At 46.0% G+C, this 14,274-nt stretch overlaps 1 protein-coding gene and 1 long non-coding RNA gene across 9 annotated transcripts in view; one reads left to right on the forward strand and one right to left on the reverse strand.

Annotated features, from left to right (window-relative positions):
- Nucleotides 1–5,545: 5,545 nt before the first annotated feature.
- On the reverse strand, nt 5,546–8,282 carry LOC123609238. 2 transcript variants are annotated; one of them, XR_006717689.1, is made up of 2 exons: nt 7,937–8,282; nt 5,546–6,341 (listed from the first exon to the last, which is right to left on the reverse strand). It is a non-coding gene; the product is annotated as an uncharacterized LOC123609238 (long non-coding RNA). The 2 variants fall into 2 exon arrangements; XR_006717688.1 differs by lacking the exon at nt 7,937–8,282 and adding an exon at nt 7,386–7,498.
- Nucleotides 6,124–14,274, forward strand: part of SYTL3 (synaptotagmin like 3) — a 94,226-nt gene continuing 86,075 nt past the window's right edge. For 3 of the 7 annotated variants that reach the window (XM_045500180.1, XM_045500181.1, XM_045500182.1), the window contains exon 1: nt 6,340–7,879. The gene's annotated coding sequence lies outside the window, so the exon portion shown is untranslated. Of the gene's footprint in view, nt 6,249–6,339; nt 7,880–14,274 lie in introns of those variants that run through there. The other 4 variants (XM_045500178.1, XM_045500176.1, XM_045500179.1 and 1 more) reach the window with 4 other exon arrangements.

Genomic DNA, 14,274 nt, shown 5'->3' on the forward strand with positions numbered 1-14,274 from the left:
TTCCCTTCCTATTATCTGGCTTCGAGTCACCTGTCCCAGTGTTTCAGCCTTTGTGCCTCACATGTGGTTCTAATTCTGACATGTCTTTATCTGGCTTCCCGGCATTCCCAGCTTCACCTGAGATCCCATTTTAGGTGTCCTTCTGCCTGCCGGGTTCTGGGCCCTTAGCGCCGCCACGCTCCTCAGCCAAACGGGTCTCTTCACTGTTTCCTAATTGGCTCTCGCTACTCTGCTGTGGACCTGGAGACCAGGTCTTTTCCTAGTCTTGCTATGTCCTTGAAATCAGGTGAGTGTCTTAGAATCATGTGCAAAGCAGAGTGAACAGGTTCTGAGCGGACATCTGTATTTGAGTGCTGTGTGGTTTGGGGCATCTTCTAGAGGTTGCTCCACAGCCTTTTAGGAACTTCCTAATTCAACGGAGTGTTCTAAATGGCTGCTGGGATGGTGCATTAGTAATGCCTAGACTTTAAGTTGCAGTGTAATTGAAACTCAGCACGTGCAGAAATCCACAGAAAACATGTACAGGCGAATTTAAAAAGTTTTTTGACTTTATTTTTATTTGAGAGAGAGATAGAGAGCAAGCAGGGGAGGTGCCGAGAGAGAGGGAGACAGGATCCCAAGCAGTCTCTGTGCTGACATGCAGGGCTCGAACCCACAAACCACGAGATCATGACCTGAGCGGAAGAGTCAGACCCTTAACCGACTGAGCCACCCAGGCGCCCCTGAATTTAAAAAAATTTTACATGACTTTATCTCCTATGCACTGGGTACTGCTCTCCAATTTTAACTATCAAAGAACATTCATTAAACGATCTTGCCATATGCACATTGTGCCTCAGAAATGGACAAATTGGGCTGTTTCTCTTTAGAGCAGTTCGTTCACCTGTTCAACACACTTACATTGAGCTGGAGTCGAGGCTACAGAGTTTACTAAGATATGATCTCTGGGAAAATGTTAAGAACATATTTTCTGTAAATAGGAGGACGTGAATTCTCTATGCTCAGTGGTGTTGCAGTGCTTGGAAAAATGCTATGTGCTATGCTATTATATGCCACCCAATTGGCAGACAGGCCATAGGGCCAAGGAATAAAATCACTACGGCATTGGTTGTTCACTAGCTGCCGTGTCCAGCACCCTCAATCTGCCAAGAGTGAGTGTCCATCATAAGTACTGAAGTATAAGCACACCGGCTCATAGCTGCTCATTAATCTCTGGTATTCAGCCGTAGTTTAGAATGTTTAGTTTCTGTGCAGCAAGCCAGTGGAACGAATCTCTGGTTTGTTTCTCAGTGTGGGGATTAGCTGTGGGCTTGCAGATGCTGCGTGCTCTCTTCCTGTGAACCCAGGCCTTTAAAAAAAAATTTTTTTTAATGTTTATTTTTTTGAGAGAGGGAGAGAGACAAAGCGCGAGCAGGGGAGGAGCAGAGAGAGAAGAAGACACAGAATCCGAAGCAGGCTCCAGAGTCTGAGCTGTCGGCACAGAGCCTGATGCGGGGCTCAAACAAACCCACAGTGCGATCATGACCTGAGCCGAAGTCGACGCTTAACCAACTGAGCCATCCAGGTGCCCCTCGAGTCAAGTCCCTTAAACACAAACTCTGTAAAATAGGGATTGGCCTTGCCAGTGCCTTTATTTAGCAAGTGCTGACCTCATAATCTTAGCCGTGTCACCTGAAAAAAAAGAACATTAACAGGCACAGTTGGGTCTTGCAGTGCTGTGTGTGATCTGCAGCCCCTCACCATCCAATCTTGTGGATGTTCGAGTTTTCCTGCCTTTCTCTGTGCCCAGGAGTGTGTTACTCAGATGGATCACGGAGTCGTGCCAGGCCAGTGAGAATCATACCCATTTGATGACAAAGATGATAATGCCAAAACACTCAGGCCTGAGGAATTTGATGCCGTAATGGAGAAGAAAAGAAACTTGTGGCTGACACATACCTGAAGTGAGAGTCCTGTGCTGAGAAATTACGTGGTAACAAGATTACTTAAGAGATGCCTATACTTAGATCTGTGCCAGCGGGGAAGCACAGGCAAGTGGGACTGAAATTCCTCCGTACCTGGAAATGGCTGCTGCTCCAGGCCCCTTGGCTCCTTCTTCCCCCTGATCCTGGCTCCCTCCGCCCCATCCTTAAGACCCCATACCCAAGATCCAACAACTAAAGGATAACTTGGGGCATAGCAGGGGCCTCCAGCGGGCATTTCTCTGACTGGTTGATTTTTATGCTATAGTAGTTCTTAAATATTTGATCAGTTCTGTGTGTATGAAAAATTCCACCGTATCAGCACAGGCTAGGTTAGCTGCAGAAACAAATGACCCCAGACTCTTGGTGGTTGATAACAACAAAGATGTGTTTGTCACCCACACTATGTGACCATCAGGGGTCTGTTATGGCTCTGTCCTATGTCTTCTCCACACTGGGACCAGACTGATGGAGCAGCCTGATGCCAGAATCATTGAGGGAAGGGGAAGGGACAGGGAACAGTGGCCCCGTGTGCTGGCTAGGACAGTGCTGCTCATAGGAGGCAGGGGTCACCTTTGCACACGTTTCATCATCCAGAGCAAGTCTCTCGACCAGTCTGAGTTTACAGGCAGACACTTACGGAAGAAGAGGGCTACAACCCACCACACGGAGCCTTCGGGAGTTGTGTCTTGATGATTTATCATGTTCACTCTTTTTGCCTGACTCCTGCCCATGCACCAATCCTGGCACTCTCCGCTTCCAGGGCTACTCTGGTCTAAGCCCCAGGCCAGCCCTGTGTCCCCTCGCTCTTTTTTTAGATGTGATCTAATCAATACCTGCTCAATTTCCACACCCATATTTTTGTTTTTTAAAAGATTTTATTTTTAAGTAATCTCTATACCCAATGTGGGGCTCGAACTTACAACTGCAAGATCAAGAGTTGCATGCGCCACCAACCAAGCCAGTCAGGTGCCTCTCAACACCCACCTTTCTCCACCCTTCCTTGCTGTCCACTGCAGCCCAAGGCCTTAGGCCAGTGGTCTCCAGACTTCTTTAATTTTGCCCCCCTAGCAGGAACAATTTTTGATCTTGTATCTCAAAGTTATGTGTATTCCCACGGTGATATATTCAATGGTGAATCCATTCATTAAACATCCATCAAGTCTAAGTTTTAGCTTTAAAAATTAAATATAAATAGAAGTTCTAGTATTTTCTTACTATATCCTGCTGTTACGGTCTGAAGTGTCCTTCCTCAAAATCATATGTTGAAGCCCTAATCCCCCAGTACCTCAGAATGTGACATTCTGTATTTGGAAATAAGGTATATTTGGAGATGGGGTCCTTAAATAAGTAGTCAAGTTAAAATGAGGTCATATGGGTGGGCCTTAATCCAATATGACTGTGTCCTTTTAAGAAGAAGAGATTAGGGGTGCCTGGGTGGCTCAGTCGGTTGAGTGTCTGACTTTGGCTCAGGTCACGATCTCACTGTTTGTGAGTTCCATCCCTGGGGTCAGTGCAGAGCCTGCTGTGGATCTTCTGTCCCCTGTCTCTGTGCCCCTCCCCAACTTGAGCACTCTTTCTTGCTCTCTCACTCTCTCTCTCAAAAATAAATAAAAAAACATTAAAGAAAAGAAGAAATTAGGACACAGACAGGCACAGAGAGCTCTTGTGAAGACACAAAGACAAGACGGCCAACTGCAGGCCAAGGATAGAGGCTTCCAGAAAAAACCAATCCTACCAAAACCTTGATCTTGAACTTCTAGACTCCAGAATTATGAGAAGATGAATTTCTGTTGTTTAAGCCACACAAGTATTTGTTACAGCAGCCCCTAGCTAAGTAATACACCTACTTTGGAAATAAATATCATAGGGTACCCTCATTCCAAAAACATTTTCTTCCAAATATTCCTAATGGATTTACTTAGTGTCTTATGCTACAAATAGTAAAATTACTATTAAACAGATAACAGTTATTATTTACTAAAGATCTTCTTAGGCCAGGGGTCCTCAACCACAGTCACTATGGCAGGGCCTGATATAACAAATACATAATAAATATCTGTGAATGAACAGAATGAACTGTAAAACGAAGAGGGAAGCCTGTGGCCTTCACCAGGAAATGGCTCTGGAAGGCCAGATGGTTTGCTCAAGGTCACTCTGATCTGTCTCACCCCAGAGCTTGCCCTCTTAATTCACTCTTGCCTCTTGTCGCAGCCCACTACCCTTCACAGCCCGTTACCACCCACCCTCCCAGCCCTGCTCCTCCCCTGATGGAATGTACCATCTCAGGTCATCATCCTCAGGCCGCAGAAGAATGAGATTTCAGAACTGAGGAGCCAGAGGGATGATCAAAGTGAACCTCATTGACAGTTGAGGAAACTGAGGCCCAGTAGTGTTCAGAGGTATCCAGTGACCCCCAAGGCCACACAGTGTACCTTATTTTCAGGGATCATCTGACTTGCCTGATCATTCAGTTAGAGTTCACACTACTTCACCCCCAAAGGTGAGTCTGAGACCCTCAAAAGAGCCCACTAAGGGAATGGAAAAACAAGTCCACAGAGTGGGAGAAGATACATGTAATGTAAATACCTGACAAAGGACTCATATCCTGAATATATAAAGAACTTCTATAAATCAATCACAGAAAGACAGATAACCCAGTCGTAAAATAGGCAAAAGACTTGAGCGGGCCCTGCATCAAAGTAGCTAGCTACATGATGAATAAACCGATAAAATAATGTTCAAATTGCTCAGCTACCTTAAATAGCAGGGGAATGAAAATCAAAACCAGAATGTGATTCCAACACACACTGACCAGCATGGATAAAATAAGAAAGGCAAATAGTAAGTGTTGGGGGAACATGTTTCTGATAGGTGTGCAAATTAGCATAACCACTTTGAAAGACTGGCAGCAGCTACTAGTGTTGAACGTTCCATATCTGGGCACATAGCCAACAGAGACACGGACAAGAATTCGCCCAGACACTATACCAGAATGTTCGTAACAGCACTGTTCAGACCAGCCCAAACGACGGATCGCACAAATGGCCATCGCTAGTGCTATAGATGGGCTTGTTATGTATTCATATGATATAATGCCACAACGAGAATGAGTAAACTATAACCACATGTGAAACCCCTTAAAAGCATAAAGTTGAACAAAAAATCAAAATGGCTGCACTAATGCTTCAGAGAAGCTTGATTTTAAAGTCACCTTTTTCCTCTCTTTGGCAAAACCTCACCTCCTGCCTCGTCAGCCTTTTGTTTCAGGAGCCCGACACCACCCCGAAAACGCGACTGAAGAGGCTGGCAGAAAGTATCCTATTCCTGTGGAAACCGGCCCCATCCTGCATTTCCCTACACCCTCCCCACTCTTCCTCCAGGCGGGCTGGCAGGTTCTTGAAAGCCTCAGCCTGCAGCAGCCTCCCGGGCCCACAAAGCACTAAAGCTATGGTTCCTCTCCATCCCGAACTCTGTCTTGGCATTATGTTTTGTCTCCAAAGCACGGAGGTCTGTTTTCTCCAACACCTGCAATAGTACGGTTGAAGCTCAAGCATGCTGACCAAAAGAAGCCAGACGCAGAACATATTATATACGTTCATTGACACAAAGTGCAAAAACAGGAAAGCGACTCAGTGGTGTTAGAGATCAGGAAGATAGTTATCTTTGAGGAGAAGGTAGTAACTGGAAGGGCAGACAAAGGGGCTTCCGACGTGCCGTTGTAGTTTCTTGATAGGGGTGTGTTCCCCCCGCTTGTGATTTTATCGTATTCTATTTGTATGGGTGGGATACCTCAGTGAAATCCCCTGCCCCCGCCCCGCGGTGCACCCTCCCCCCTCCAAAGCTTATGCCAGTCTTGTTATTCTTGCATTTGTAACCATTCTTCACAATGTGATCAGTCATTTACACTTGAGGTCAATGTGAAACCCCTTGCAAATGTGAAAACGTTTGAATATTTGAAGCCTCTAGTCTGTCTTGGGGTTTCCCTGGTAGGGGTGAAAGTTTCAGGAATGTCAGCTTCGTCTGTCCTCCAGCTGAAGACTGTGGACTGTTGGCCTACAAGAGCCCCTGGGTGTGGCTTTGGGTGGCCTCGCTCCCGAGGTCCTTGGCGATGTGGGGGCAACCACAGAAGCTGTCTGGGCGGGCGCAGAGGCTGCCCCGCTTCAGCACTGGCCCGACAGGAAGGAAAGAGAAATGCGTCAGTTGTTCCAAAGTGAAGAAAAGTTGACTTCCTTCTCTCCAGAACAGGCCCGCCTGTCTCCTCTCTTGAAGCAGATGCCAAGGTAGGTGAGTATCCACATCCAGCCATGTGGGGAGGTTGTGCTGAGAGTGAGGTGGGTGGAGAGTATGGTGATTGTAACTTTTCCTAAATTAATGACACTGAGGAGGTGGGAGACAAAAACAGTGATAAATTAGCCAGAGGATGACTTCTAATTTTATCGAATAGCATACACTTAAATGGTAGGGTAATAATGATTTAAATGGAATGGAGGAAATACTTGAGAGTTAGTTGAAAACCACACCAAACCAAACAACTCTATCTAAAAGTTATATGGTGTGATTTTTTTTTAAGGTGGTGCTTGTTTTGATTGTATTTATATTGTTTTCGTACTGTGGTTATTGCATATGTTGGACTTCTTCTGTGGCTTGTAAATTAGTGTACATACAGTTTATTATTGCCTTGCTGTGGATTCATAGATTCAGATTATTTCCATCACGCATAATCTCTAGTTTGGAGATAGAACATAAATATACTTTTAAAATTAAAAAAGAAAGTCAGTTAGCTGGGGTCTAATTTTAACTTCTTTCGGGTAAGCTGCCTTCACCTCCAAATGCGTTTCTTGGCAAGAGGAGAGATGATGAGGCAGACATGTGCGTTAGGTATTAAGGATCCACTATGAAGTTAGAACCGATGTAAGAAAAAGATTATTCAGCTAAGACTGAAGACTTAGCTGAACGGGAGACTCTAGCTTCTGAACTTTTCTGCCTAAATAAAGCATAAGGCTTTGAAGTTCAACAGACCCAAACTGGAGTGTGATTTTAGGTAAATTACTTAATCGCTCCCAGCCTCACACTCCTCATCTGTGAAATGGGTGTACTTACTTCATAGTGTTGTAATGAAGGTAGAGGTAATGTATGCAGAGCCCTTGTCAGACTGGCCCCGAGCAAATGCTAAATGAACAGTTGCTTTTGGTCCAACAAAAAGTATAACAACAATTATGAGCAGTGTCTGTGACAAGGTAATAATTTTAATTCTCATTTCTTTACTCTTCCTTGAGAAGAGGTCAAGTGTAAGCCTTGGAAGTTGTGGGTTTCTATTTCAGTGTTTAACTTTGATTCTAAAACTAACGTTTATCAACTGCGTGCTATACGCTTAGCACCGTGATCTCAACTTTTGGGGTTTTCTCGTGGCAAGATACCTACCTGAACGAGAAAGAACCGGGAGAATCAGCAGTGAACTGCAGCGACCTTTCAGGACAAAGGCTCATTTCCCTTTCTCCCACGTCAGGTGGGCTTTGCGTCTTCTTGAGTTAAGCCCATGTATGCGCAACTTCCTACCGTAGGGACTTGAAGCGCGTACAACTTGTGGAGACTTTTTTAAGAGAACGAATGCAACACGAGGTCGGGGCCACGCGAGTGAGGGACGCCAAAGCGTGAGCTTCACCAGCTTCCCGGAAAACGCACGTCCGGTTAAGGGACCAGGGAGGCGAAGGATCCGTAGACACGCCCCTCCGTTCCCCTGTCGGGCTTTCTGGTGGACAGGCCTGCGCGTCACCTGGCCTTTGTAAAAACGAACCGGCCCCGTTTGGGCCGGAACCACGGAGGCAAGAGCTGTTATTCGCCCACCTCCTGCCTTACGTGGACCCGGTGTCCTCTGTGGCTGTGCCATACGCCAGCGAAAAGGGACGGCACTTCGGGTGAAGTTTGGGGGTCAGCGTCCCCACGCTCAGTCCCCCCCCCCCCCCGCCGCGTACCAGGCAGAGTGCTGGGGCCGTGTTCTCAGACTGCGGCCCTTCCAGGAAACAGCTGTGGTAGAAGCAGAGCGGCGGAGGCTGAGGCCCCCCGAAACGACCCGCCGTTGCGCGGCTGTGGCTTTCGGGCTTTGAGAACATTCTGTAGTTGCCCTCGAACATCCCGGCAGCGCCGACCGTCCGGCCACGCGCACGGACGCCCCTGCGGTTTGCCGCATTTCCACTGTCCCCGTCCCCTGCATCACGGTCGGGCGGGGGAGCTTTCCTGCCTAGCATCTGATGACCAGCTGCTCAGAGATGACACGGGATCGGGTGAAAGACCTGGGGACACCTGCCGGCAAGCAAAGAACGTCTCCTTTCCTGTCCTCCTCTTTCAACACACCATTGACTGTTTTGTCCCCGCGGCAAGGTTGTCCCCACATGTTTGGCCCACAGGGTTGTCCCCCCTCCCCCAGCCATCTCTGCTTCCTCCATAAGGAGAATCCCACCTTCCTCCGAGCATTCTCCTTCTCTGTAGCTTCTTGCATTTTATTATTATTTTTTAACTCAAGGACCATTTCCAGAGTTCCATTTTTTTATTTGATTTTTAAAATTTTACTTAAAGCCAAGTTAGTTAACATGTAGTGTAATAATGGCTTTAGGAGTAGAATTTAGTGATTCATCGTTTATACACAACGCCCAGTGCTCATCACCATTTAGCCCGTGCTCCCCACCCAGCACCCCTCCAGCAACCCTCAGTTTGTTCTCTGTATTTAAGAGTCTCTCTCATGGGGCACCTGGGTGGCTCAGTCAGTTAAGCGTCCGACTGCAGCTCAGGCCATGATCTCATGGTTTGTGAGTTCAAACCCCGCACTGGGCTAGTTGCTGTCAGCGCAGAGCCCATTTGCAGATCCTCTGTCCCCTTCTCTCTCTGCCCCTTCCCCATTCTCTCTCTCTTTCAAAAAAAAGAGTCTCTTATAGTTTGCCTCCCTGTCTGTTTTTATCTTATTTTTCCTTCCCCTCCCCTATGTTCATCTGTTTTGTTTCTTAAATTCCACATATGAGTGGAATCGTATGATATTTCTCTTTCTCTGACTATTTCACTTTAGCATTTTACCTGCTAGTTCCATCCGTGTTGTTGCAAATGGCAAGATTTCATTCTTTTTGATCGCCGAGTAATATTCCATTGTAAATATACACCACATCTTCTTTATTCATTCATCCATCAATGGACATTTGGACTCTTTCCGTAACTTGGCTATTGTTGATAGATTCTGGCATCTTTACACTCAACCCACCGTGTTATAATTTATTTGCTTGCAAGTAAATTTTCTGGCTGGAATGTGAACGTCTTGAATGCAGGAATTGGGTCTTCCTTATTGTACATCCTTAATACCCGGCATATGCTTGGCACACAGAAGGCCTGGAAACCCATGTTGTTGAACCCATGTCCCCCAACACCATAACCCAGCTGTGTTTGCCTGGAGGCCAGAGTTGCACCAGGATGCAGCCTGACTGGATACAGACAAAATGGAAATACACGGATTGAAGTACCATGCTGCGTTTAGGAGGGGACCCCGCTGCCTCTGTCCCTATCAGTCCCTGAGAAACGGCTTCTTCTCCTACTTTGGGGGTTTCCTATGTGGGGGACGGATTGCAGGGGGGAATGTTTGAGCGTTGCTTGCTTTGTTCCGGCCATTGCTCTAGGTCTCCACCTGGGTGATTTATTTCATCCCCAAATCCACCCTGTGAAGCAGGGTCACAGAGGAGGTCACAGAGGAGGCAGAGAAGGAAGGGGGGTGTTGCAGAGATTGAACAACTGGCCCGAGAGCACGTGGCTATGCCCTGGAATTGGGTTTGATCTCAGATCGCCCCACTGATGTGGAGATGGTACAGTTTGGTTGCTTTTATGTCTTAATTGTTACATACAAACGGACAGATGGGGGAGTGCTGTAAAGCCAAGGCAGTCACGGTTGCAAAATTACAAACGTGCAGTGGAGAAAGGAGGTTGGGGCATCCCATGCATGAAAACGGAGCCTGGCTTCTTTGCTTGGGACAAAATAAATACAATTTAAGAATCTGTCAGGTAGGTGAGAGAGTGACTGAAAAAGAAGCATCTCAGAAAAATGGATCTGGGAGATTTCATCTCTCCGGCTGTGGGGCTGTGAATTTCTGCATGAGATCGTTAAAACGCTTGTTAGTATGCTTCTCAAATTCTGAAATGACTCCGATTCTCCTGTGCTTTTCACATTTCTGAAGGCTGAAGCTTTCAGAATTGGGTGCTTGCCCACCTGACTCTCCTTACTTCCTACTCGACTTGAATTTGTGCTTCCTGCTTTGCAAGCAAACCCGCGTGACACAATATTTACTGGGTTTCTCAACACATGCCAAATACTACTTGCTGGGTGGTGAGGGATCACTAAAACTCAATGTCACCACTAGAAAGGATTCTTGACTACAAGCCAGCATGAAGTCAGCGTCCCAATAGAGAAATATACGAAGTGGAAAGGTGTTATAATGAAGAAGGAGTGATTACCTTCGATTGCAAATAAGGAAAACTGGGTAGCAATTAACCGGACCTTGAAAGATTAAAAATGATGATGGTGATACTGTCACTACCGCTAGTAATTACAGCGAACATTTATCAACTGCTTATTATGTGCTTGCCACTGTGATCTAAGTGCTCGATAGGTAGCAACACAGTTAATCCTCACAACTACTCTATGAAGTAGGCACGGTCATTCTCTGTATAGACAAGGAAGTTAAATCCCAGTGGGTTTATGTAACTTGTCCAGCATCTCAGCAGTTAGTGAGAGGCAGAGCTGAGCTACTCGCCCACATAGTCAGCTCCAAGCCTGCTTTCCTGACTGTTCCCTCACTGTCTCTGAGTAATTTAGATTTTGGTCGACGGAGGGAAGAGTACGCGCCAATCAATGCACAGAAAAGGAAAAGGGCCCGATGGGCTCGAGGGAATAGTCTCGAAGGAGTCCACTATGGGAGCAGTGGAGCCCTTAGTGGGAGTGAGGATGCAGAAGTAGGAATACCCCAGATCTGGGGATATCAGGAAGGCCATGTTCGTGCTTCGGAATTTGTTTATAGGCTGTGGAGAAGCTGGACTCCCGTGCTGGAGGAAGAATGTCACATTCCCGCCTCAGGGTTGGTGAATACACTGTTCCCACCTGAGAGATGCCCTCTCCATGCCTCAGACCAGCTCCTCCTCGTCCCCCGGGCTCGGTGGGTCTCCACTTTGCCACGAAGACACCTTGTGAGGGTTACAGATGTTACTCTCCTCTCTTACTCTGTCATCCTAGACAGTAACACGTAGCACAGTGCAAGGAGCATGCAAACTGATTTTGATAGATTTCATGTAATTCTTTTACTACCTCCATGTTCTACTCCAAAACATCGCACCAATCAAAACATCCGCAAGAGAAGTAGGTTTGTTTTATCCGTGTTTCAAAGACTATGAAACATATTCCAGCATGGTTTCTACTACAGGGGACTAGAATCTGTAAAGGTGTACCTCCCCCTGCTAACGCCAGGAGGTGGCTGAGATTCTCTCTGGCTTTCTGGGTGTTTACCATGGGCCTGTGCTGCTTACTGACTGGGAAGTTCGCTAAAAACCACAAGCAACTTTAAAAATTAAAAATGAGGGGCGCCTGGGTGGCGCAGTCGGTTAAGCGTCCGACTTCAGCCAGGTCACGATCTCGCGGTCCGGGAGTTCGAGCCCCGCGTCGGGCTCTGGGCTGATGGCTCAGAGCCTGGAGCCTGTTTCCGATTCTGTGTCTCCCTCTCTCTCTGCCCCTCCCCCGGTCATGCTCTGTCTCTCTCTGTCCCCAAAATAAATAAACGTTGAAAAAAAAATTAAAAATGAATTTTTACCACGGTTCTGGGGGCGCTTTGTCTTGCAGAAATAGAGCATGAGCTAAGAACAGTTTTAGTGAATCATTGTGGAGTGATTTGCAAAATGGGTCACAGAGTAGAATCTTCAAGTTAGCAGTTGATACAAAACTAAGAATTCAAATCCCAGTGCCGAAAGAGCCCCAGAACTTCTCTTCAAGAGGATGGGAAAAAAACGCAGCTGAAATAATTCAAATAATTTGCATCTTGAAAGAAGAACTCTGAGCTCTCAATTATAACCTGGAAATTGGACCTGAAATTCCATGTGCAAATTCACAAACTAAAGTTCCCAGATCAAAACACAAAACGACCACCACCACCAACCAATTCTGTATTTCCCTTACCCCATTCTCCTACAAACCCAATAATGTGTTGCAACATGAACAAGAGAATTATACAATTTAATTTGTAAGTGACCTTAGAAATTGTTGGATCTTCTAATTCAGTGGTTTTTATTTTTTATTATTTTTTTTTTTTTAATTTTTTTTTCAACGTTTATTTATTTTTGGGACAGAGAGAGACAGAGCATGAACGGGGGAGGGGCAGAGAGAGAGGGAGACACAGAATCGGAAACAGGCTCCGGGCTCTGAGCCATCATCAGCCCAGAGCCCGACGCGGGGCTCGAACTCACGGACCGCGAGATCGTGACCTGGCTGAAGTCGGACGCTTAACCGACTGCGCCACCCAGGCGCCCCTAATTCAGTGGTTTTTAAAACTATGAAATTCGGGGCGCCTGGGTGGCGCAGTCGGTTGAGCGTCCGACTTCAGCCAGGTCACGATCTCACGGTCCGTGAGTTCGAGCCCCGCGTCAGGCTCTGGGCTGATGGCTCGGAGCCTGGAGCCTGTTTCCGATTCTGTGTCTCCCTCTCTCTCTGCCCCTCCCCCGTTCATGCTCTGTCTCTCTCTGTCCCAAAAATAAATAAACGTTGAAAAAAAAAAAATTAAAAATAAAACTATGAAATTCAATGCTTACTCATTATATGAAATATATTGTAATTCACAATCTGGAAAATTCAGAACATATTAAAAACCCTGAAGATATACTCTGTGTTTATAAAAGAGTTAAATTTTATCAGATAATTGTAATTTTTCCCCAATTACATGGTCTGGTAAGATAGTCAACATTTGCATGGGAGTGCGAGACAGTTCTTTGTCACTCTGCCAACCAGAAGCACCCCACAAATTTCTAAAGATGTAAGGGTGTTACTGCCCCCATTGAAAATCCTGAATGAGTCCTAGGAAACAACCATGAAGCAACCATGGCTCAAACCTGTTACGTGGAAAGTCCAAGCCACCAGGCTAGGCAGGACACTAGGAGGACACTGGAGACCAAAGAGAAAACTTCTTCCTCCACTTCTGTTAAATCTTGATGTGACCGATCCTGGGGTGATGCCCTATGAACAGTACCGATTTATGACTCTGGAGTGATGCTCTCTGCAGTGCTGAGGGCATCACTTCAAAAGTCACCCCTTGGTTAGACAGGCTCTGGAGACAGATCCTTCAGGTCAAAGAAAAAAGCACATTTCCATCTAACAATAGAAGGCTTTACTCCTAATAAATATTAGCCAAGTGCTTGTGTGACTGAAGGTTTACAGAAGTTAGAATCAAATTTCTGAAAGTCAAGGATAAAAAAACACAGTGGGATGGATACAGAACACCTACACCTCTAGTTTTCTAAGCTTATGCCAGCATCAATTTGGAATACCAGAAACCACCACGTTTGGCTCTCTATTTGAAATGCATTCAATGAATTGTGATTTGGTTCTATATTCTTAGCTTTAAAACCGATATAGTAACGAAACCCCAAGCACAACTTTGCTACTTTCTGCCAAACCACTGCTCAAATAATTGATTGTTTTCTTAGTCTATGCCCTTTATACCTCAAGGATGTCCTTCTTGTGTTCTTTCAGTTTATCAGAATGATATACTCCACCTTGCTTTTTTTTAAGATTTGAATTTTACGTAATCGCTACACCCAATGAGGGGCTTAAACTCGCAATCCCAAGATCAAGAGTCACATGCTCTACCGACTGAGTCAGCCAGGTGCCCTTATACCACCTCGATTTTTCTTTTGTTTTGTTTATTTGGTTTTGTCTTGCTACTAAGAAGGTCAGAAATACGTCCATGCTCAAGTACAATGACTGTTTCACTGCAGGTTCCTGCTAGAATGATCTCCTCTTGCCACTCTGACTGCTGATATGTCTCTGACTTTATCTTAATTGTCCTCTGTGCTTTTATTGTAAGTAGCATCATATTCTTGTTAGACAGGGGATAGGGTGTAAATCACCAATCAAATCGTGTGCTCTAAGCACTTGAACAGTGTTGGCACTTGGCAGGTGGTCAGTAAGTATTTGCTGGATGGGTGGATGGGTGGATGGATGGATGGATCCTAGAAACAAACTGAATTTCACTTTTCTATAGCCAGGAGTGAATGGCCACTGAGGGGAGGGTTAGCTCCCTCT

The sequence above is a fragment of the Leopardus geoffroyi genome, chromosome B2 (genome assembly GCF_018350155.1).
Source record: "Leopardus geoffroyi isolate Oge1 chromosome B2, O.geoffroyi_Oge1_pat1.0, whole genome shotgun sequence".
NCBI lineage: Eukaryota > Metazoa > Chordata > Mammalia > Carnivora > Felidae > Leopardus > Leopardus geoffroyi.